This window comes from Corvus moneduloides, chromosome 3 (assembly GCF_009650955.1).
Source record: "Corvus moneduloides isolate bCorMon1 chromosome 3, bCorMon1.pri, whole genome shotgun sequence".
NCBI classification, from domain to species: Eukaryota; Metazoa; Chordata; class Aves; order Passeriformes; family Corvidae; genus Corvus; species Corvus moneduloides.
The window spans coordinates 122074545-122098567 of NC_045478.1; the positions used below are offsets into that span (position 1 = coordinate 122074545).

The 24023-nt window shown below is 51.5% G+C and overlaps 4 long non-coding RNA genes across 5 annotated transcripts; all 4 read left to right on the forward strand.

The window, feature by feature from the left end:
- Positions 1–4562: 4562 nt before the first annotated feature.
- On the forward strand, positions 4563–6483 carry LOC116441956. The gene is made up of 2 exons (XR_004239306.1): positions 4563–4994; positions 6194–6483. It is a non-coding gene; the product is annotated as an uncharacterized LOC116441956 (long non-coding RNA).
- A 1060-nt stretch (positions 6484–7543) lies between these two features.
- Positions 7544–10582, forward strand: LOC116441951. Its single transcript, XR_004239300.1, has 2 exons — positions 7544–7742; positions 9227–10582. It is a non-coding gene; the product is annotated as an uncharacterized LOC116441951 (long non-coding RNA).
- Positions 10583–15360: 4778 nt separating this feature from the next.
- Positions 15361–22380, forward strand: LOC116441946. 2 transcript variants are annotated; one of them, XR_004239295.1, is made up of 8 exons: positions 15416–15467; positions 16916–17004; positions 17839–17963; positions 18356–18549; positions 18700–19149; positions 19886–20059; positions 20145–21085; positions 22162–22380. It is a non-coding gene; the product is annotated as an uncharacterized LOC116441946 (long non-coding RNA). The 2 variants fall into 2 exon arrangements; XR_004239294.1 differs by lacking the exon at positions 16916–17004 and having other exon boundaries at positions 15361–15467.
- Positions 22381–23003: 623 nt separating this feature from the next.
- Positions 23004–23937, forward strand: LOC116441949. The gene is made up of 2 exons (XR_004239299.1): positions 23004–23151; positions 23701–23937. It is a non-coding gene; the product is annotated as an uncharacterized LOC116441949 (long non-coding RNA).
- Positions 23938–24023: the final 86 nt, after the last annotated feature.

The following is a 24023-nucleotide window of genomic DNA, read 5'->3' on the forward strand; positions in this document are numbered from 1 at the left end:
AATAGATTTGGCGTTCGACACTTCATGCAGTGAGAGTGTCGTTTCTGTGAACTACAATAGCAATATTTTATCAGTCTAGACATTTACTAGCTAGCATGTCCAGTAATGGGATGAATTAGACAGGGTATGTGGTATGGCACTGTTGGAGGTAGCAATTCCTCCTCCTTTTTGAATAAATCACAGGCTAAGGGTAGAATATGAGAACCCTCAGCCCAAAATAGTCCTGATCCTCCTGTTTGGAGTGGAAGGATTCCTCCCAAGGAGGGTATCGGAGGTGTCTCAGGACTTGTCCAGGCAACACTTGAAACCACTGCTATGAGCTTGGCCTTATTTCCCAGTCAGGTGTGATTCTTGGTGTATCTCTTGAATCATTTGGCTTTTCCCAGCGCATTAACCCCCAGTTCCCTCTTAAGAGTTACCTTGGTATCCCCAGGCTTAGATGTTATAGTCCACTCCTTAGGTTCCTGCACGGGTCCTTTGATTCTGCTGCCGTGGATCCACCCTCGCTCCTTGGCCCGGATCGCTGCCTCAGTTGTCAGCAGCACCTGAAAAGGACCTTTCCCTTGTGCAGCTAAAGATTGCTCCTTCCATGTTTTTACTAACACCCACTCCCCTGGATGGATGTTACGGATTTTAAAGTCTAAAGGAGTGGTTTGAGGGATTATCCCTTTGAACCGCAAAGCTTCAAGGGTCCTTGCAATTGTGTTGACATATTCTTTAACACTCATTCCCTAATTCATAGGTAGCAGTTTCATGTTGGGTGTTCAAAAAGGGTAACCCAAACTATAGGAAGAGGGTTCGGGAAGGATGTCTGGACTTCAGGCAGCTCTCTTGAAAGCTGTTTATTGCATAGGAAAAGTCACAAAAGCATTTCAGGGAGTGGGTATCCAGAGCCAGCCCCACAGCTGTCAGCCACAGCTTGTAGGCATAACTGAAGCCGCTTTCTGTTCAAGAGAGCATTGTACACCTTTCTTGCTGAGTATCCCAAGACATAACAACCAACAAGCACCAGACACAACACCTTTACATTTGCCTATAGCCTATCTTAGGTACTACCACCACCGTACTGTACATATCCTATAGAACCCTAGAGTCACCACCATCCAATCACAAGAGCAAGCAAGCTACAATTCAAGCTCACAATGGAACACTCTCAGACCTCTCTTCTTCCTGCCACATCAACATTCCTTGTCTGCCTGCCATAGCTCTCTTCCTGGCAAAAACATGTTTTCTATTTACTTCTGCTCTTCCTGGGACCCACCCACCCGTGAAAAAACATGTCCTTGTTTGCAGTCACATACCTCTGTCCTAAGCACAAAAATCTCCTTCCAGCTCATCTCCACCTTTGTCCTCTCACCCATTCAGCGATCAATGTTTCAGCAAACATCTTCCACTCTACATCAAAACCTGCTTCCATTTCTGTCCCATCCTAAGGCTCCACACTCAGAGATCTCTCAGCCGAGCCCACATATCTGCAAAACTTTCTTACCAAACTTTCATCTTCAACACCAACCAATCATTTCGTAAGGTGACACTCTCAGGTCTGACCTGGTTGTGTCTGAACTCTCAATAAAGCCAGACGTTGGCATTTTACCCATGACATTTGAGTTCAATTATTAATTCAGTTGTTAAGGTTCTCTTTAAAGTTTGTTTCATCCTCTCTACCGTCCTGAACTCTGTGGGTGCCATGGGCTATGTAGTTCTCATTTTATTCTTAAGGCTTGAGTTAGTTGCTGTAAAACTTTTGATGTAAAGTGTGTCTATCTTAGTAATCATTCCATACCTGGGAATAATTTGTTCTAAGAGGGTTTTACATTCTACATTGGCTGTGGCTCTGACACTGGGAACAGCTTCCACCCAATGGGGAAGATGGTCTGTTATTACTAACAAGAATTTCCACCTCTGCACGTGGGGGACTTTAGTAAGTCCACGTGGATACTTTGAAATGGTCGGAGAGCCAACTCACGACCTCCTGAAGTTGTTTTTCTCATCACCTTCTTATTACTTTTGGCAAACCATACATCTTTCAGTTATTTGTTTAGCCAACCCATAGATTCCAATGCACCCATAATTCCTTAGAAAGTGATCACACAAAGCCTTAGTACCCCAATGAGTTTTTGATGCATGTTTTCTAATATTTTTCTGGTGAGTGACTTACGAAGTAACTGCCTTCCATCAGGAAGTTTCCATTTTCCACATTCGTACTGGCCTTCCCCCCCTTCTTCCTTCATTCTTTTTCCTCTGTTTCACTGAATTTTGGAGTCTCCAATTTTTCGCTCTTCGAGGTCAAAATTAACACAACCCTTTTTATCCCATTCTCTGCAGCATCCTCAGCCCCCCCGATCTGCCAAACTCCCTCCATCCCATCTCTGAGGCCATCCCCCCCGCTGTCCCCCCCTATGTACCACAGCTCTCTCTTCAGGCAATTCCAATGCCTCTAAAACCTCCAAAACAAGTCTCCATGCATCAGCCCCTCTCCCTCTGAACCAAGCAATCCCCTTTCTTCCCAGATTTTCCCAAAGGCATGCACCCCTCCAAAAGCGTACCTTGAATCAGTAGATGTATTTCCCTTCTTGTGTGCTAAATCTTCCAGTGTGCATAGTCCCCCCATCAACTAAAGCCTACCCTGACATTCTTTTTCCTTGGACACATCTGGAAGAACCGTCTCCAGATATTATTTCCTTCTGCAAGGGCTCGTTCCTCGAGATGGAACTTTGCTGTTTTGCTTCTCCTTTCAGAGGAGCAGCAGCAGCGGTCGTTGCCAGGGGAACGGTGCAGACGAGGGAGGGAGGGGGGGTAGGAGGTGGGAATCCTCTCGGAGGCCGATTCCTGCAGGAGCGGGGGAGCAAAAGCGGAGGCTGCTGCCGGCACCGCCAAGGGCACCAGCTCTTGGGGCCGGTACCAGAGGCTGGCGTGGAGCCTCTGCACGGGTCCGCAGCAGCCACGGCGACAGGAGGCCGAGCTGCCGGCGGGCCCAGCGCGGCCCGCGGGGCCGAAGCCGGGTTCAATGGAGCCGCGGCAGAGAACGCAGCGGGGGCAGGGGCTGCTGGAACGGCCGCGGACAGCGGGAGCGGGGCCGGAGCCGGGACTGGGGCCAGCCGGCAGGGGCGGGGCCGGGGCGGGCCCCAAAAGCGGCGGGCTGGGCTGGTGTGGAGCGGAGAGCCGGGCTAGGGACGGGCACAGGGACACCGAAAGCGGCGGGCTGGGCTGGTGTGGAGCGGAGAGAGCCGGGCTAGGGACGGGCACAGGGACACCGAAAGCAGCTTTTCCTGATGCTTCCAGGTCCAGTCCTTAAGTGCACCATCCAGTTGAGCTGTGTTGGTTTGTTACTGATCAATGGAGTGCTTGTCCTGCCCGCAGGCTCTGGGCTTTTCACTGCCCTGTGGCCTTGGCTCCTGTGTTGGAAGTGTTTGCTGAGACACAGAGTGTTGGTGTTGGGAAGCAGCAGCTCAGTGACTTTGGGCTGCTGCTGCTTTAGGAGTTTCATCTTTGTGCCTTTTTTTTTGTCAATTCGGTGTGCCCCAGTGAGACGAGGGCTGCAGTGGGTGTTCTGCAGAGCTCCAGCACAATATTGCCACGCAGCGGAAGCAGAGAAATAATAACAGCCACAACTGGGCACTGTTCTCACTGGATGCTCAGTAAAAAAGAGACTCCTTGAAATAAAGGGCTCAAAGGAAAGTGTTTCCCTTTGGATGTGTTTCCTTTTGGATGTGTGAAATGCAGGATTGCCGAGTGACAGTCTTCAGAAATTCAGTCATTCTTTGTTTGTGGGAACTGCCCTGGAGAAGGAAGTGAGTGCAAAAGCCCCACAAGCCCTACGAAAGCAGATCCAGACAGGCTGCAGAGCAGGATTGCTGGATGCAGAGTGGGAATTCTTTGTTCTTCTGGTGCATTGAAGCAGTTGCCATTAGGATTTTATTTGGTGATGGAGCCTCCTGAATTCCTTCTTGTGGGAGTGCCCTTTGTGGGGAGGGGGCATCACTTGTGGAAGAATTCTCAAGTATCTTGGTTTAGGTAAAATACAGTAACTAAAGTATTTTTTATAATTTTTATGGGAAAAGTAGTGCGTAGACTTCCTTTGGAATAAACTGTACTTATTTAAATGTTTGCAAATCCCTATGTTGTGTGTGTGTGTCTGTGAGCACTCCTGTGTTTTACAGAACACGCTGCAGACTGTAAATAAAACTACCAGAAAGGTGTTTAAGTCTTGTGGACTGAATGTACCATTTAATGGGAAAGTGAATAAATGATTAACCAGCAGTTGCTACGTGGATGCTTCCTGCAAATATCTGAAATCTTTGTGGTGTTTGTGTGCAGGTTTCAGCTGGAGTTGCCCTAGCATTGCCTCCCAGAGGGGCAGGATTGCTCCCCAGGAAGTTCTCCAGCCAGAAGTCCCTCTGGATCCGGATTATTTTTTAAAAAAAGTTTAGTTTGTCTTGGCTTCTTCTTTTTTTTTTCCCTGCCCTTTCTGGTTTGTCTCTCCATGTTCTTATTTACAGAGGAACCCCTCCCCAGCCTGGCCAGAGCTGCAGCCTCCTTCATGTGCCGCTGCCTCACTCGCTGCTGCTGCCGTGCTGGCTCAGGAATGTGCTCAAAGCCCGGCTAAGCAGGAATTGTTCCGGGCCTGCTCTGTTTAATCGCTGCCGCCATGAGCAAAGCTGCCCCTGCTCCTTGACGGGAGCGCTCGCTGCAACCCGGCAGGAAAGAGCCCAGGAAAAGCCGTGCCCTTTGCAGGAGAAGCGCTGGGAGCAGAGGGGAGAGCGGGAAAAGGGAGCGAGAGCAGCTGGGCGGGCGGGGCGGCATCAGCGCTGATCCCTCCGCGGGCAGGAGCGCATCACAAATAGTCCCTCGGGCGGATCCCTCCGCGGGCGGGGTCGCATCACCGCTGATTCCTCCGCGGGCAGGACCACATCACAAATAGTCCCTCGCGGATCACTCCGCAGCCAGGACCGCAGCACCGCGGGTGGCTCCGGCGGATCCCTCTGTTATAAATGGTATTGTGATGTTGGCTTTTCGCATGTTACATCATTGTTATGAATGTGAGGTAAAGAAATTCAGCCAAAATTAATTTAATAAAGAATAGATTTTATTCCGCGGCCGAAAGATCGATCACACAGAAAGCCATGATGGAGAAAAGCAGCCCTGAGCCCGGGGTCCGAGCTGGGTGAACACACATACATCTGACCTCTATCGCACCAGAGCTCCCAAGTTCACGGATGCTGCTTCGGCTGGTTCCTTCTTGTACAGTTTTTGGGCAGAGTCCGAATTAATTCTATTTTTCTCGCAATTTAGCATATTCATGATGTTTTCTTGTCCCGGAGTTGGGCTGCACAAAGCCTTTCCTGGGTCTGATTAATTGTCCATCCTAGATGATGAATGGGCATCTCTGAAGATGCTTAAGAGAGTTTTGTGTGCTCCCATTCAGGAAGCAGCGTGTTTTCAGCTGGAAATTTGGGGTGGTTTTGTTTCTTCAGGGTCTGGGCTCTTTCCTGAGAGAATCAGCCCTCCCATAAAATCCCCCGGGTTGTTCTACACAGCTGCTTTTGGCCATGGTTTCAGAGAGAGAGAAGGGAAATGACTTTTTACGGGGTTGAAATTTCTCCAGGCAGGAGTGGGTACGTCGTCTTGCCCCTCCCCAGAGCCCTGCAGGCGCATGGGAGTAGCTCAGTGCCGCCCAGTTCTCTGAGAAATAACAACGCTTGGGAGGTTCGAGTGTTGATAACAGCTCTCCTGTCTCCTGGGGCCAAAGCCCTCACCGGTCCGGGACCGGTGAGGGAGAAAAGGAACTTGTGCTATTCCTGGAAAAGCTTCTGTTATTCCTTGTGCAGCCTTTTGATTCTGTGTTCTGATGGACTGTCCGCTGTCTTTCTAACAGGACTTGTCAGAGATTCAGATTTAGGAATTGAATTTGGGTCTGTTCACTACAGGATCTTGCCAAGCCTGAAGGCCTGGGGCGATGACTGCTCTCAGCGAGGGCTCTTTATGAATCCTCTGTCAGATTTCCCTCAGTGCTGGGCAGGAAAGGCGAGGGTTTGGATCAGGAATTCTGCAAGCGGGCCCTGTGTGACCGTTGGCTTCTTGTCTGTGTGTGTGCATCAGTGAGCCAAAATCAAGAGCAAAGGCTGGTTTGGTTTTACGAACTTAGAGTAACTTTAAAAAAAGAAATCAACTTTTTCTTCTTTTTAAAATTTAGGTGCTGGAATTGCCTGTCTGGACGTGTGCTGAGCTCTCGCTGCTGTGGACTGTGCAGCCTCAGTTGCTGCAGGTTCCTGTTCTTCTCACCAGCTCAAAGTACACGTGGGGGTTTTTTTCCCTTCTATATAGAGCTGTTGAGTTTGGGTGATTTTCCTGAATTGAGGATATTGAAGGTCGAGAAGGAAGATTTGTCTCTTTTTTGTGCTTTTCTGTTGTTTTTAGCACCTGCTCAGCATCTGAACGTGGTTGGAATACTGGAAACATAAAAGGTTTTGGATTCAGTGCTTATTTGTGCAAACCCAGTTTTTTTATCATTTCTTTCTTTTTTTTTTTTTTTTTTTTTTTTTTTTTTTTTTTTTTTTTTTGAAAGGTCTCCACTGTTCCTGGTAGTTTTATGTAGAAAAGGTCATGTGAACAGCAGGGAGCAGTGAGCACTTGGAAGGGGGGGTGCAGGTAGTTCCTTCAGGGTGGGGGAGTGAATGTGGCCTAGGAACGGCTCTCTGGTCAAGTGAGCAGCAGAGGAACTGAAGGATGCTCTTCCCCAGCAGAGCTGCTGCTTTGTGCTCTGGGGCAGCGCTGCCGGTGCTGGGCTTCCTCGGGGAAAACAGCTCCTTTAGGATGTGCTTTGCTGCAAAGGTTTCCCTGAGCTGGGTGTCTGCAAGAGGCATCGGGATACCAGTGTCAGGAGTTTTCCATGGTTTCCAGGCTGTTGTGCACAGCACGTTCCGGGCAATTTGCGAGCGTGAGGCAGAGCAAAATCGGTGCAATTGGACTCTGCAAATGCAGTTCAGGCAGACGCTGATCTTTTAACTTTTCCATTGCAGGTGCAAATTCTTGGGCATTTGTGAGTCTGCCTTGGCTTGCAGGGATTGAAGGGTTTAGGTGTGGAATTGTTTGGCCAGCTTGCTCCAAGGCATGGTGTACTTCTGGAAGTGCCACACGCCTCCCAGGACCGAGGAGCTGCTGGCTGGATGCTGGTTCTGCTCTGCCCTGGGAACTGGGAGCCTCTGGGAGGGCTGGGGGTGACACCTGGAGATGGGCTGGGGAAGCCTGGAATTGTATCTCAGCACTTTTCTGTGCAGCTCTATGGACCGGTGTGTGCTGAATGAAGCGGCTCTTCAGCACAATAAATTCAGCAGTTTGGAAAAACCATGGAATATCTCCGAGTTAATGATGGGAGAGGGTTGGGGCTGCTCCCTGATAACGTGCAGAGCTCGGGGGTGCGAAACGAAGATGGGGAGAGGAGTGGGGGCTGCTCCTCGTTGTCGGGGTGCCGCGGGCGCTGCACAGCCTTCCCCTTTTACTTCCCAATTCCTCATTTTGTGCCTCCTTTTCCCTTGAGGATGCGCCCAGGCCGCATTCCAGCGGCCGCCGTGGGACAGCGCCTGCGGGCGGCGGGGTTTCCCGCGTGATTGACGGGCCCAGCGGCCAATGGGAAGGCGGGGCGGGCCGAGGTCTGGCCAATGGGGAGGCGGCTCGGGGCGGTGCGTGGCCAGTTGGAATCGGCGAGAGCGGTTGGGGCGGGCGGGAATGGACGGGCCCGGGCGGTGAGCGAGGAGCGGGAGAACGGGATGGGGAGCGGGATGGGGAACGGGGGAACGGGATGGGGAACGGGGAACAGGATGGGGGAACGGGGAACGGGATGGGGAACGGGGGAACGGGATGGGGAACGGGGAACGGGATGGGGAACGGGGGAACGGGATGGGGAACGGGGAACGGGATGGGGAACGGGGGAACGGGATGGGGAACAGGGAACGGGATGGGGAACGGGATAGGGAACGGGGGGGAACGGGATGGGGAACGGGGGAACGGGATGAGGGAGCGGGGGAACGGGATGGGGAACGGGGAACGGGATGGGAGAGCGGGGGAACGGGATGGGGGAACGGGGAGCGGGATGGGGAACGGGGGAACGGGATGGGGAACGGGGAACGGGATGGGGGAACGGGGAATGGGATGGGGAACGGGGGGAACGGGATGGGGAACGGGGAACGGGATGGGGAACGGGGGAACGGGATGGGGAACGGGGGAACGGGATGGGGAACAGGGAACGGGATGGGGAACGGGATGGGGAACGGGGGAACAGGATGGGGGAGCGGGGGAACGGGGGAACGGGATGGGGGAGCGGGGGAACGGGATGGGGAACGGGGTACGGGATGGGAGAGTGGGGGAATGGGATGGGGAACGGAGAACGGGATGGGGGAACGGGGGAACGGGATGGGGAACGGGGAACGGGGAACGGGATGGGAGAACGGGGGAACAGGATGGGGAACGGGGGAACGGGGAACGGGATGGGGGAACGGGATGGAGGAACGGGGAAACGGGATGGAGAACGGGATGGGGGAACGGGATGGGGAACAGGGGACGGGATGGGGGAGCGGGGGAGCGGGATGGGGGAGCGGGGAACGGGATGGGGGAGCGGGGAGCGGGGGGGAACGGGATGGGGGAGCAGGGGAACGGGATGGGGAGCGGGGAATGGGATGGGGAACGGGGGAACGGGATGGGGGAGCGGGGGGGAACAGGATGGGGGAACGGGATGGGGGAACGGGGAATGGGATGGGGAATGGGGGAACGGGATGGGGGAGCGGGGGGGAACGGGATGGGGAACGGGGGGGAACGGGATGGGGGAACGGGGAATGGGATGGGGAACGGGGGAACGGGATGGGGGAGCAGGGGGGAACGGGATGGGGAACGGGGGAACGTGATGGGGAGCGGCATCATATTTATTTTTATTTTTGGGTTTAATATTATTTTTATGTCTAAATTTTCCTTTCCCTTCCTTTCCCTTCCCTTCCCTTCCCTTCCCTTCCCTTCCCTTCCCTTCCCTTCCCTTCCCTTCCCTTCCCTTCCCTTCCCTTCCCTTCCCTTCCCCTTCCCTTCCCTTCCCTTCCTTCCCTTCTCCTTTCTTTCCCTTCCCTTCCCTTTCTTTTCCCTTTCTCTCTTCCACCTTTCTTTCCCTTTCCCTTCACATTCCCTTTCTCTTTCTCTTTTCCATCTCTTTCTTTCCCTGATTCCTGAATTTTTTTTGCCCCAGAATCCACAGCCCAAGCCACGTGCACACACTGCAGATGTGAAGTGTATTTTTACTGCCAGCAAGCACCTGGGAATAAAAAAACCTCAGCCCCAAAGCTTGATGTCTAAACAGCAACATAGAAGTTCTAAACCAGCTGTCTGGATTTGAAAAGACATATGTCTTTGGAAGTTAACATAGAGTTCAACTTGATGTAGTGATCGACTTAGGATCAGCTTAAAAAAGGCCCTACCGACATTTTATTGTATCTAATCCCTGCTTTCCCCTGCGTTTTAGTTCTTGCCTCTCGGCCCACTCTGTTTCACGGGGCTGTACGTGGTAAAACACTTCCCTGTGTGCTTTCTGGGTTTGAGCTGCCCTGCCCTGGCACGTAGGGTCACAGTTAAGTAGAAGAGTTATAAAACTTAGTGGTTTGTCTCTTTTTCATGGGTTTTTGGGTAGAAAACTTACGGGCCCGGTGTGGGAATAACTCCCAGCCCTCGGCGTCTTGTTGACCGCCTCCCGTTGTCTCGCAGGTCCCCGAGGCGGCTTCGGATCTCCGCGGTCACCGACGCTACCGATTTTCCCGGCGCGCGCCGTTCGACGTTGAGGAGCGGCATCCAGAAGCTGTGTCGGAGCATCTTCCTGGCTGGAATGTTTTGAGTAAGGGCTGCAGTCAGGGTGTAAGCTGAAGGGTGTGTGACTGTGTGTGTGTGTGTGACTGTGTCTGTCTGCCTGTGAGAAGAGTGCGTGTGTGGAATGGTTCTAACCTTGTGTGTGGGAGTTTTGCCTTTCAGACTTTTCAGCTACTTTTTAAACTTAGAGTAAAAACAACCCAGCTGCGCTGTCTGGGGATTTTCTCCCTCCCGGCTGGGTTTTTTTATCTGAGACCCGGCCAGTCTGTGAGGTGACGTTCATCGCCAGGGTTTGGGTGCCGACCGTGCCGGGAGATTTGTCAGGCGGGATGATTTTTGGGGCTCCCGGGAACCGCGTTCCCATGGGGTGCTCTCGAGACGAGAGCGAGGGTGGGTTTGTGTGTCAGCTGAAGGAGGTGTGTGGTGGATGAGTGTTTTCTTCTCCTTGTGCTGCTGTTGTTTTGGGTTTCCTGAAACAATAAAATGTAATTAATTTTCCAGAAATAGAACAATTGTTACATTGTACTGATAGGGGGTTGGCTTGTGTTGCTCTGTGTTCGTATTTGCTGCTGCACTTGCACATATTGCTCTGTATGTCATTTGGACTTTGACCAGTGTGCATATGGATTGTATTTGTGCTTGTGCTTGTGTGTTGTTATTTCCACTTGCTTTGCTGAAGTGTAAATAAAAAGCCCTCGTTCAATAAAGTTGAATAAACCCTAATAAAGATACCCCCCCTCCCCCCCCTTTTGGTTGCTCTCTTCCTTTGATGTGGTTTAGTAATTTTTTCGCCGTATTTCTTGCTTTGCTTTACTTTTCAGTCTATTCCTCACTTGACTTTTTCTAACTCTTTATCTTTTTCTTGCTGTTTAACTGTTTCTGGATGTCTCTGTCACTCTATTTCTCAGTTTCTCTTTTTCTCTTCAACACTAATTCTCTTTTAAACTCGATTTCTTTTTCTCTCAAACCCTATTCTTCTGTTTCTCTATTCCTTTTTCTCTCTATTTTTCTTTCTCTTTCTTATGAATCTGACTTTCTTTCCCCTGACTTTTCTCTCTCTGACTTTGACTTTCTCTCTCTCTCTCTGACTTTGACTTTCTCTCTCTCTCTCTGACTTTGACTTTGACTTTTGAACTACCTTTCTCACCTTCCCTCCTTTGTTCATTTTTACCTTTCTAACTCAGGTTGTTTCTGTAGCAGCTTGAAAAAACAGAGACCGCTCTTTCTTCAGGCACGATCTGCCCCAGTCTTTGTGTTTCTATTTTGGGAAAGTTTTAAGAGAGTTTTGGGAATGGGCACAGGGAAAGACAAAACAGATCCATGCCCACAGACTGGTCAGGGCAGACTTTCTGCTCCTTCTAGCCCACTGACTCCAAACATGAAACCCCCCCGGCTTTCTGGGAGGTGAAGGAGAACAGTCACACCTGGTGCTTCTACCTGTAGCCATTTGCCTGCTCTGCATCTTTCCCAATAGAGCAGAAGGCCCTTAGCAAAGTGAAGATCAATGTAACAAGTTGCTCTTCTACACAGGGCTCTCGTTAAGGCTGGAATGGCTGCTTGCCAGCCTCTGCACTTTCTGCCTCTCCAACTTCCTACCTTTGTTCATTTCTACCTTTTAACTTTCTACCTTTGTTTGGTTCTGACTCTCTACCTTTCTATCTTTCTACTTTTGTTGCTTTCTACCTTTCTAAATTTCTAACTTGACATGTTTGTTTGTTTCTAACCATTTGAACTTTCTATCTTTCCATCTTTCTTCATTTCTAACTTTCTACATTTCTACCTTTGTTCATTTTCTGCGTTTCTACCTTTCTGCATTTGTTCATTTCTACCCTTCTGACCTGCCTTTCTACCTTTTTGTTTCTACTTTTAAGACTTTGTACCACCTTTCTAAGTTTTCTCTCCTTTTACCTTTGTTCATTCTTACCTTTGTTTGTTTCTAACTTTCTACTATCTCTGACTTTCTCTCTTCGTTTCTACCTTTCTGACATTCTACATTTCCAACTTTCTACTGCTTGTTTCTACCTTTCTACATTCCTACCATTTTTGTTGCTACCTTTCTAACTTTCTACCCTTTGTTGTTTCTAACTTTCTAGATTTGTCCCTTTCTCCTTTGTTTGTTTGTAACTTTGAAACTTTAAACCTTTGTTTTTCTCCCCATTTTTACCTTTCTAGCTTTGTTTGTTTCTAACACTCTACATTTCTAACTTTGTGCCTTTCTAAATTTGTTTTTTACTTTCTAACTTTTATCTTTCTAACTTTGTTTCTAACCTTCTTGTTAGAGTGAAGGCTCCTCTGGCCTCAGGCCCAGAGGGAAGCCAAAGCATTAGGTTTGAATTAAAACCTTTGGACAAGCTGACATCTATGAAGCCACACCAAAGTGAAATAGAAATACAGATTTTTAACTTTTAGTAGAAATAGATGCTAAGTGCCTTAAACCTGAAAAAGCTGTAGCAGAGATCTTAAACACAGCTCTTGCTGCAGCAGTGTTACCTTTTCACAGAATTCTTTACTTTAGACAAAATATAGATAGAATTACACTGTTCATATTTTTTAGATGGAGTGTTCACATAAACAATAAGAGCTGATAGAAACTGTATATGCAAATCTGTGTAATACAGATGAAACACTTGTGTGAGGCTTATGAGTGTTAGAATTAGACCAGGATGGGTTAAGAAAAAGAAAACTAGAACGGTGTGTTAATCTTACTGGTCAATTAACAAATAGAATCCACACTTCTGTAAGAAAAATACAGTGTATGGAGCATATAAGAAGAAGCTGGTTTTGCCTGCTGCTGCTGCTTGGCTTTATCATGTAACCCCATTCGAACTCTGCCTTCAAGACAGCTGTGAGACTGTGAAATAAAGAACTCAGCAGAACAGCAGCCTCCTCTGCTCTTTCACCCTGGTCCGAGAAGGTAGGGTACCTGTCAAAGGCTCAACACTTGCCTTTCTGAGTTTGTTTCTGAATTTCTACCTTTCTAATTTTGTTTCTAATTTTTTTTTTTTTTGTTTCTAACTTTGTTTGTTTTTAACTTTCGACCTTTGGAAATTTGTTTGTTTCTTGTATTTTACCTCTTTGTTTGTTTCTAAATTTCTGCTGTTGTAACTTTGTTTCTAACTTTCTACTTTTACATTTCATTCGTTTTTAACTTTTTACCATTCCTCCCAGCGAGGGATGTGTGCAGAATACTAAAACCTGTTAAGTTCTTCACTTTACATCTATAGGCAAGTGCTACTGATTTAGATGTAAATTCATTTTGAAATGCGCCAGCCCTCTCTCTCTGCTCTGCCGCATACAGGAATATAAGAAGCTGGGAATAGAGATCAGCAAGTTTTGCGAATAACGAGCCGGCGTTTTTCTGTAGGAAGGAAAGAAGCAAGCGCCTGGCCCCAGGAGCCGAGACGCTCGGGCTGCAGGAGCTGCAGAGCGCCCAGAGCCGGCTTTTCCCTCTGCTCTGTCCCTGCCCCCGGGCTGAGCTGGGCGGCGCTGCTGCCGCCTGGTGGCGAGAGCGCGGCACTGCCGCCCCCGACACGGCGCCCCGGCGCTGCTGCCGCCCGGTGCCGGCTGAGGCGAGAGGGCGGGCGGCGGCCTCGGTGGCTGCCGAGCGTGGCAAGGGCAAGGAGCGGGAGCGAGCGGGGCTGGGTCTGTCAGCGGAGGGGAGGGGCGAAGGACGGTTCGGAGCACCGAGGGACACGGCCGTGCATGAGTGCGGCCACAGCTATGGAAAGGAGTGGGCGCCGTGCGGGGGCGGCGACCGCGAGGAATGAAAGCGCGGGGTGGCGGGGCCGGTTTTGCCGGGCAGCAGAGGCGCGGTCGCAGCGCGACCCGGGCGGGGGGCACCGGGCGGGCACGGTCGGAATCGAGCCGCCCGCGCGTCGCTCTCAAGGAGGCGGCTCGGAAAGAAAGGCACAGTTCCGCGCTCTCGGGACGGCGTTAAGTGACGTTTTTATTAGAACCTGCCAGGACCTTGCAGAGGGTGGTTTACACTTCCGCCACACTCAAGATGGCGGACGCACTAGGCCACTTGGAGAGGTGTCCCTGCCGATGCCTGCCGCCGGTCGCGGAGCAGTCGCCCGCCTCCGGCGCCGCTGACCCCACCAGCCGTGTCCTCGCTCCGGGAAGCACCGCGGAAAATCGCGCGGAAAGCGCGGGGCCGGCGTCGGAGTCCGGGCCGGATTCAGGCAGCCGAATAGACGCCCTTGTGAGGGGCGGCGGGGGCCCTTAAGTGTACCACACTAAAGATGGCGGCTCGACCGGAAGTGGCTTCTGCCAGCACCCAAGATGGCGGCGAAGGACGGAAGTTGCGTCACCGCCACACTAAAGATGGCGGCCGTGTACGCTGTTTTCTGACCTTCTCAATATGGCGGCAGGGAAGGCCCCCCCCCCAAGGTGCGTCTATTCGGCTGCCTGAACGCAACGCCGACGCCGACGCCAGCCCAGCGCTTGCACGCAGATTTCTGAGGCGTTTCCCGCTATGCGGACACCGACTGTGGGGTCAGCGGCGCCTGGGGCAGGCGGGAGCATTCAGGCAGTCGAATAGACGGAGCGGGGGTCCTTCCGGCCGCCATCTTGAGAAGGTCGAATAGCCACTGACGCAATCGCCACATTGGTGCGGTCCCGGTGACTTCCGCCCTTCTTCGCCGGGAGCGGCAATGGCGGAGAGCCCGGGGAGCAGCGCTGCCGGGCCGGGGGCACCGGGGCGGGTGCTCCGGGCTCGGAGGTGAGCGGGGAACGGGGACAGCCCCGAGCGGACGGTGGGGGCCGCGGGGGATCGGTATTCCGGCCCAGGGATGGGTGTCCCGGCACAGGGATGGCTGTCCCGCCACAGGGATGGGTTCCTGGACTATCTAATAGTATTATATAACGATCGTACAAGGAGATCTATATAAAAAATCCTCCATCGTCCTCCTTCTCCCAGCCCCTCTGTGTTTTCAGGATCTTGGGGGAAGAGTTTGGGTCTGGACAAGGCTCTCGGGCACAGGGTGGGATTCTTGGGGTGCAGGGCCAGGATTTGGACTCGATGCTCCCTGTGGGTCCCTTCCAGCCCAGGAAATGCTGCGATCCTGTGCCTCTGAGGGTGAAATAAAGGGGATCGGTGGGGTTTTGTGCCCGCTGTGTTCACGGCCCCGCCGGCTCAGGGCGGGTTCAAGGCGCAGCTGCCCCGAGCCAGCGGGACCGGCCGGGGCTGCTCGCTCCCGGTGCTGCCGCCTTGTGGGGAGAGCCCGGCACTGCAGCCCGCACAGGCGCTGGACCACGGGATCGGCGTGGAACAGCAGCGCAGGGGGAGTGCTGAGGCAGCGCAGGGAATGCTGCGGTCCCAGGGAAGGCTGAGGCGTCCCCTGCTCGGGGCACTCGGCAGCAAATCCCTGATGTTGAGCAGCAAAAGGAAAGTGCTGGGTCAGTGGGAGGAGGTTTCTGGAATGGAGCTGGGACAGGTGCTGATCCACGCATGGAATCGCGGGCTGGTTTGGCTTGGAAGGGACCACCAAGATCCTTTACACTCTGTTTGTTGTCTGATTCCACAGCAAAGAACATCAGAACTGCCACCTCACCCTCACGGACATCAGGAATGACTTCCACAGCTCTTGTTTTGGAATGGGAATGGCTGTTGGGAGCTCTGGCAGGACCAGGTAAGAAGAGAAATGGGATCATTCTGGCTGCTGCTGGAGGTGGTTTTCTGCTTTCAGGCTGTTCTTCTCATTGATCCTCTCACAGCAGTGTTCTAGGGCACATTTGAGGGTAATTCCAGGAATTTCAAACCAGATAAAAACTGGTGGGGCAGAAATGTGAACCTGATCCATTTCTGGTAGTTCCAAGCTTCTCCCACAGCACCGTTCCAGGGGAAACCTGATAAAAGGGTAAAGATGCAGAGGAACAAGTGCTGTAAACCCTCCATGCGCTCTGACAGAGCAAACCTTCCAGTACTCCCAGCAGATCTCTTGGAGAAAGTGTGGGATCGCAAGGTTTTCCAGGAAAGCAAAACAAGGGCGGAGATGAGGGAATAGGCTTCCAGTTCTTCCTTTAGCTGAAAGCCTGGGGGAATTGAGAGGGGCCACAAGAACTGTTTGTGTAGGAAGATGGGAGTTTGGGGGCTGAATCTGAGTTTCTCTCTGGGGCATTTTTGAGGGAAAAGCTGAGGTGCTGTTTAAGGGAGAGAATGCACATTTTTGGGGTGGAAAAGGTTTAATCAATATTGTAGAGGAAGTAAAATGTTGGGGGTAAAAGTGGATGCAATCTGGAGGGGACAGAATGAATATTTTGGAGGCAAAATGGGGAACTCAGTAGTGGACAGATGGGGAACATTTTGGAGGCAACACTTGACAAACTCTCTGGGGTGGAGAACGAACACATTGAGGGAAAAAATGAGGTAATGAGCAGTGGGCACGTAGGGAAGGTCGTGGGGGTAAATCTTGAGAAAAACCCCGTGGTATTCAAGAAATCCTCGGAAGCAGGACTGAGGAATTCAGTGGTGGAAAAATAGGGGAATTTTGCGGGGGTAAAACTTCCAAAGATCTAAGAGTTGAGAGTGAGTGTTTTTAGGTAAAAAGGATGTCTTGTTGAAGTTGGGCGTCTGGATTGTGGCGTTTATGGATCACAGGGTGTTTTTCCAGAAAGTAGAAGATAAAGGAGACTCCCAAAGCCTCGGTAGCTGTGTTAAGAAATCCCTCGCAGGGAAGAAAGGTACCTAAACCTCCTAGAAGTAGGGACTAATTAGCACGGGAAGGGGAGAACCCACCCCCAGTGGGAGAGAGCCTGCCGGGTAAGGGAAGAGAAGGATGCCCTTAAGAAGAAGCAGGGAAGGTGAATTTCTCGGTTTGCTGAAATGTATCAAAAAGTTTGGAATCTGGGTCTGTGTGGAGGCCGGGATTTTCTCGGCCATATGCAGAGCCCAGCACTAGGAATAGAGTAATTCCAGGCTTTCCAAAGCCAAAAATGCAGTACCAGAGAGTTCTGTTATCCCGAGGACTTGGGGGATAGTTGGCAAAAATTTCCGGGGGCCCAGGCTGGACCGAGCTTTTAACGCTCCCCGGATTCACGGGATCGGGGATTCCAGCGTGCCCTGCACGGGTTTTTTCAGGGAAGTCCCAAATCCGTGTGAGCGCGAAGCAGAGTCCCCTGGGAGCTGTGAAGGCAACGGGATATTTCTTGGGAATTTTGAAGGATTGGGTGAGTCCTCAGTGTTAGGTTGGAATGAACGCAAATTGTCTGGGAGTTGCTGGTTTAGGGATGGCCGGGTCTGGGTTTGGATTTGTGGGCACCGAGTGTTCCTTGTGTCAGCTTTAGGTCTGGATTGGTGGGAGTTGTCAGAGAAAAGAGAAGGCAATTGAAATGCAGAGCTCCATTCTTGGAGAAATGATCAAGATGGGAGAGGAAAGGCTGTGGAGCTGCTGGGAGCTCCTGGAGAATGAAAGGATCTGAGGCCTGGAGGCAAAAGCTGTGGAACAAAGCCTGAAAAGGGTGTGGGGTGGGGCGGGAGGGGGAGGAAGGCACCGTGCGGGGGTGAAAGAGGGAAAGAATCCCTGCTCTGGGAATCCAGCAGGGACCAGGAGAGGATCATTTTCCATCCACTGCTCTCAGTGCAATCCTAATAAGGATGGTCGAAGGAAAGTGATTCGTTTGTTCTTAGGTTTGGAATGAAAGGTGCTCTTCCAGAGGGGATTATTCACCTGTTAAAATTCTGTTGGATACAGGAAAAGAGGGAGGAAGCAAGCAGCTGGGGAATGAACGGGTGGATTTTTTGGTGGATACAGGGAAAGACACAGGAAGGGGCTGTTAAGTAAAATACACCTCACGGGCAGCACCAGGAGAAGCCTCAACTGCCCTTTTTTTTCCAAGCTCTGACATTCCAGAGGAGTAAGCTGTGGTCAGCCCATCACTTTCTGAATTCCTTGGATGCCCAGTGCTTTGTTGGGAAGAGATAATATTTGGAAATGAACAAATCCGGGGATGTAATTTCCTGATAGTAAAGCCCCAGAGACCCTGGTTTTGATATCCTTCCAGCACCCAAACGCAACAGAGGGAATCCTGGCGGAGCTGGAAATCGCTGTCGCTCCGTCGGTGGAATTCCTGGGAAATGGAAAGCAGCAGAAGCAGCAAGAACAGAGTTGGAAGCAGGCTCCAGCCGGGTAAGGCAGACACCAAATCCTTTGGAACTGGGCAGGGGTGGGAAGAATGAATTCTTACATTCGTAGCCCATGGATTCCTGAGCAGGATCCCGGCAGGGAAGAGTGCAGGGATCAGACTGGGGACTGATCCCAGCTGGGGGCAGCGAGCCTTGGAATTGGCTGGAGGGAAGAAAGAGGGATCCTTTGAGCACAAGGATCAGCTGTCAAATGCGGAGATGGCATCAGACAATTCCTCGGGAGGGTTTAGTTCCTGGGCCAAATCGATCTCCTGCCTTGTGAAGGAGCTCAGAGATCTGGGAAGAGCCCAAGCAACGCAGGGAATGCAGTGGCAGATAAAACTGCCGGGGAACGGTGGGGAAAAGCATCCGAACAGGGGGCCTCGTTTTGTACAGGAACGGTACAAAAAATTGTCCGAAAGAATAGGAATGGAATGGGATTTTACGTATTCCTCGGAGGCCACAATCCAGTGGGAAGGCTGAGAGAAGGAAGCAAAGCCTAAAAAGGCAAATGAGCCAAATCTGCCCAAAGCCTCCAATGGCCACATTCCCTGGCATTGCTGAGGACTTCAGCCGGCTCCAGGCAAAAGGTGAGCCCCTATGGAATCCTTTCTGGGAGACCATATCCAGCTGGGACCCTTCCTGGAGAAGGCCATGGGATATGGGTTTATCCCAGGTCCAGAGAATATGTCATTTCCTTGGAAAAACACTTGGATCACTGCATCACTTTCTTGTTTCAGGCTCACCAGTCAGCCGGGCTATCCAAGTCCATCCTCCCCAGCGGGGAGAGTGGGAGCACGTCCGGCCATGGAGAATTTCTGGGAGAGCCCGGGAGAAGAAAGAAGGCTCCAGCTTCACAGATCTGTGTCATAACCCATCGTGTCGGCCGCTCCTGTTTGATCCCGGTGCATTTGTCCTCTTGGATTCAACCTGAGCAGCGCTAATTGCTGGCAATTAAGCAGCCTTTGGTACTTCTTTTCCATGAAAGCTCTCCATCCTGCCCTTCAATCCTGTTGCAAACACGGGGAAAACCCAAAACTCCGTTTTTTCCCCTCTCCCCTTCACTTTGCCTCCTCTTTTCTTGCAGGCTTTGGGCTATCCAGGCTTGCATGTGGATTAGGCAGAGCACCCTGTAGCTCAGCTCCAGGTGGGATTGCAGCGGTGTTGGAAGCACCAGGGATTCTCCCAAGGTTTGGTGTGAGGAGCTGCATCTTGGGAGGGGCTGGGATTTTGTGCACTTCTGGGGTTTTTTTTTCCTGTTTGCCTTTTGGGCCGCCTCAGAGAAAAGGCTGAAAACCGAAGAAGCTGAGGGGGGGGGTTCCCAAATTCCTTTCCAGCCCTTCAGAGGAGGCACAAAGCCACGTGCAGCTGAGGAAAGGGATGTGAGGAGAATGGCAATAATGGAGCCTTGGGACTCTGCACTTCATTCTTTTCACGTGTTTGGAGGTACAGGAAATGCCAAAACCCCACAGGAATTCTGCGTCTGTAACATCGGGTGCAACCTCTTGAAACCCAAGTGCTCAGAGTGGGGTTTTTCCCAAGGGTAATCCGATGTGACATGGCAAAGCTTCAGTGAGGATTTCCAGGCTTGACTGCACAGCTTTTGGGAAAGCTCAGTAACCAAACAAGAGCAGATTTCTGTCGGATTTGGATCAAACGTGGCGTTTAAATCTGGGACAGCTCAGCTCCCCGGGTGGGAAAGTGCTTGGAGTAGCCGAGAGCTGGAGCCGTTTTGAGAATTCCAAGCGTTGTGTCCTTACGCTCCTTAATACAGCGTTTAAATAATTGATCCTGAATGGAGCCAGTATCAGAGGGATTTGTTAGAGGGGCAGGAATGTTTTTTCACGTGGCAGTGTGTCGGGATAGTCAAGACTCCTTACGTCAGAATTAATTGGTCTTCCTTCTTTTCCCTTTTGTTCTTTCTAGATTGTGGCTGAGTGGGGAGAATATTTGGGATAAAGAAACGAAATGCCCGAGGGAAGCTTCGTGTTCCCGTGGGGATGCTTTAGGCGCGTGCAGCTTCTGAGCTGCACCGAAAGTTGAGGCTCCCCCAGAAGCCTTCCGAAGCTGGAAGGGCCGGGGAAGAGAATTCCAGGAGAGGTGTGGGAAGCGATTTCTGCCAGGTCTGGACAGCACCGAGGTGGGAATGACTTCAAAGCGTTCCTTGTCCCTGTCCTGTTCCCAGCCCAGGACAAAGTTGGTGTTCCCTGAGCGGCTGCGGTTCCCTGGATGTGGCAGGAGGAGGTCTCTGCCGGGGAGTGGGAGAAATGTCCCTGCCCGGTGCCGTGTCCTTGGCGGGCAGAGAGCGCCGATCGTGGCAAGGGGGGTTTGTGAGTGTGGAATCAATCCTGGCTCCTTTTTAAGGGGGTGTTTTAATGAGTCATCAGCAGGGACCACTTTTAGCCAGCTTTAGTTAAGTTCCTTTTGCACAGGTTTCATGTGGCTTTGATGGTGAAATCACCAAACCCTGAAGTTTGCCAAATTACCCCTGAAAAGCTTTAATGAACCAATCCTGAGGGAACGGGGATTGCATATCTGGGATCTTATGGCCCTTTGAGGCCATGTTGGGTTTACCCCCTGATTTTGGTGCCGAGGGAAACTCCAAGTTAAGAATAATCCAAATATGAAGCACTTCTCACAAAAGTCAGCTTTGCAAAGCTTTATTTGGGCTAAAAAAAGAAAAGATGGGAATGCCCTTGGCAGAAAAGCAGCTGTGAGGCACAGCAGGCTTCAAATGCCTGTCAGCAGGAGCTCCAGGAGAAACGGCTGCTGGCTCCGGGCATCCTGGGCTTTCCAGGCAGGTTTTGTACTGGATTGCAAGGCAGTTTTCCTGCCTCTGGGGGGTGGCACCTGCATCCCACTGGAAAGGGAAAATGTGGAGAGAGCGGCAAGCGGGAAGACGGTTGCTGATGTGTGTCCTTGGATTGCAGTTCCTCCCGGTGAGTCTGTGCTGCTGGAAGTTTGAAGGAGATCAGTCCTGGAGTACGTGTGGGTTCACCGGTGGGGCTTGGGAGAGACGCTGGACATGAAATTCCAGGGATGTTCCCCTTGCTGGAGTGAGAAGCAGTGGAAGCACTTTGCTGTCTGCTTCTTCATCGCCTTCACCTCGGTCCCCTGGGGCTCCAGGTAATCCCCTCTCACCTTTGCTTTTCCAAGGGTCTCTAAATGAGGGCTTGAGCTTTGGTGCAGCTCCCTTTACAGGGAAGATCTGTTCCAGGAAAGGTCTCCTGGTCTGGACCGATGGCGTTGCAGGAAGAGCAGGAAACGCCAGAGCTCCTGTGGCTCCCTCATCTGATTTGCCTGCAGGCAGCAAGGATCATTCCCAAGTGTCATCCCCTGGCTCCGTGACTCGGGGAGGTTGTGTTCCCCCAAAGGCCAGGGGCCGCTTTGTGTTGCAGCTCACGGAAGTCCAGCTCGGTGGTGCTGGGTTTGGTTTTTGTGTGCAATGAAGGCACTAAAAAAATTCCCCTCCTTCACTGGCACAGCCCTGGAGTGGGAGCAGATTCCCCTTATCCCGGAGTTATCCCGCTCCTGCCCTGGATCCCTGCGGTGCCGTGTGTTCTCCAAGCTCACAGCACTGCTGGCTCTAAACAAGAAAAACAATCCCTGTTCCATCTCTTCTCCGTCCTTGATGTTCCCAGGCCCTGCATCTCCCTGGCTATTCCCTGTGGGAGTCTTCATCTCCATCCCACCTTATCCCGATCAAGTAAGGGTCTGAGACGTGTTTAGCAGCAAATGCATTCTTGTAAAGAAAGCCAAGAGCAAAGAGCGTCCAGATGCAGAGAAGTCTTTAGAAAAGCATTCCAGGACGTGCAAATGAGGGGATGTGTCTTCCTGCATCTCCTGTTGTTTTTTCTCTGTCAGGTTTTGGAAGGGTTTTCTCTCAGTGATTTCCTGCGATCCGGGTGCGTCCCTTCCTTTGTCCAAATCCAGTGCCAGAGGATTGAACAACTGACGAGTGGGGTCTGGGATGAAAACGGTTCTCCTAAAATGAGGGAAACAATGCTAGAAGAGAAATGAGCATCCTTTTAATGCCTGGAATAAAAATGCTGGAAAAGGGCACTTTTTATTTGATATGGTGTCATTCTCCTTTTTTTTTCCCATGGATAAAACTGCACGGTGAGCAATCAGAGCAGAACTATGAAATGCAGGAGTCTTGGATTCCACAGTGGGATTAACTTCCCTTTTCTGCTCTCTTTCAGGACAGGAAAAACCACTGAACTCGCCCCATCTTTGGGACCAAGAGCTTTGGTGTTGGAGTAGGCAAAGCCAGCTAGGGCCCCCCTTGTCCTGCCCATGGTGTGGGTCAGGGACAGGCTCCTCTTCTCCTCTGGGCTGGGATGAACTGCCTAGGGAATGCTCTTTCTGACAGGCCGGTCCTAGCCCCGGCTACTGGAAATGGGCAGAGGTGAAGAGGCAAGTGCCAGAGTTCCTTGGGGATGATGGAATTGTGGTGTTTGGCTGTGCCCAGAGGGGCAGGTTGGGCATTTCTGTGTGTGTGAGGACCGGTTTGGGTGCTGGGGAGCCCGGGGAGCCGAGCTCTCAGTGCATTCCCGGCTCACCCGGGGGTGGGAGCTGGTGCAGGGCTGGGTGACAGCCTCTGGTCGGGCTCGGGGCAGGCCCTGGCCCCGGCACAGACACGCTGGGGTGGTTTGGGGCCGCCTGGGGAGCCGTGGGAGGCAAATGAGGGATGGTGCTGGGCGGAGCGATCGGCCTGCGCTCGTGTCAGCGCAGCCGTGCAGGGCACTGGGATCTGGGTAAAACACCGGCTCTCCTGGTGTTCAGGGAGGCAAGGTCTGTATTTATCCATACATATTTATCCATACATATTTATCCCTATATTTATCCGTATGTTTATCCATGGATTATCCATATATGTTTATCCATATACATTTATCCATATATTTATCCACGTATTTCCCCCTGTATTTATCCCTATATTTCTGCATGTATTTCCCCATGTATTTTATGAACACTCAAGTGCCATATCCATGTATTTTATGAGCACTTCCAGGGTTGGTGACTCCACCACTGCCCTGGGCAGCTGTTCCAGCGCTGGACAACCCTTCCCATGCTGGGCCAGGAGATGGATTCTGGAAATCCAGACTCCGAGGAGCAGGGGATTAAGGCAGCATTGGATTCCTTTATTCTCCCAGAAGGATAAAGGAGATTTATCCCCAGACGAACCAGAGGTGATCACACTGAGGTCATCAGTGGGATTTCTTCCTTACTCCCACAAATACCCACTGGGGTGACAGAGTTCCTTACAAGGGCGGTGTTGGAAGGAGCTGCTGGAATGTTTTGCTGTTCATTGGGATCCACAGGATGTTTGGTGTCTCTCAGAGCTGTCCAGGCTCTCCACAGACCCAAACACACTTCTCCTCAGAGTAGAGAGGTTTCCCAGAGTGCTGGTTTTTAATTTCAGATGCTGGGATAACGACACGGCTTCAGGAGGCAGGAGACTCATTGTGCTGTGCCTCAGTCCAGGCAGGGACAACCCCCCAGCTAATAAAACCTCTTTAAAGCACAAAAAGTCCAATTAAACTGATATTATAAAGGCTGCAAATTGAAGCAGGCCTCAATCAGAAAGCAACAGAATTTAATTCCCCCCCTTGCCCATGTGCATGATGATCTCCTTCCTAATTGCCCATCCACGCTTTCCCACAGAAGGGCTGTCCCGAGGTTGGAGATGGTTCCAGCTTTATGGAGCTTTGATCTTGATCTGGTTTTACTTTTTACAGAGCACAGAACCCGAGAGTGGCAACTGCTTTCCTCTTGTTCCTCCTGTGGCAGTGAACTGCTCTTCCCAAGGACGGCTGCAGGAATTCTCAGGCAGCAGAACGTATGGAATGCCAGGCACGCTACAGAATTCCAGTGGGAGCGGCAGGAACTTCTGTTCTTTACTGGCAGGGCTGTGCCATGAAGGGGAGCTCAGAGATATCGGTCAGCTCAGGGAATGAGCCTGGCTCATGGTAAGGAAATTCGCTGTGCAGTTACTTTGGGGCCCTTTCTCCTCCTTCTCCTTCTCCTTCTCCTTCTCCTTCTCCTCCTCCTTCTCCTTCTC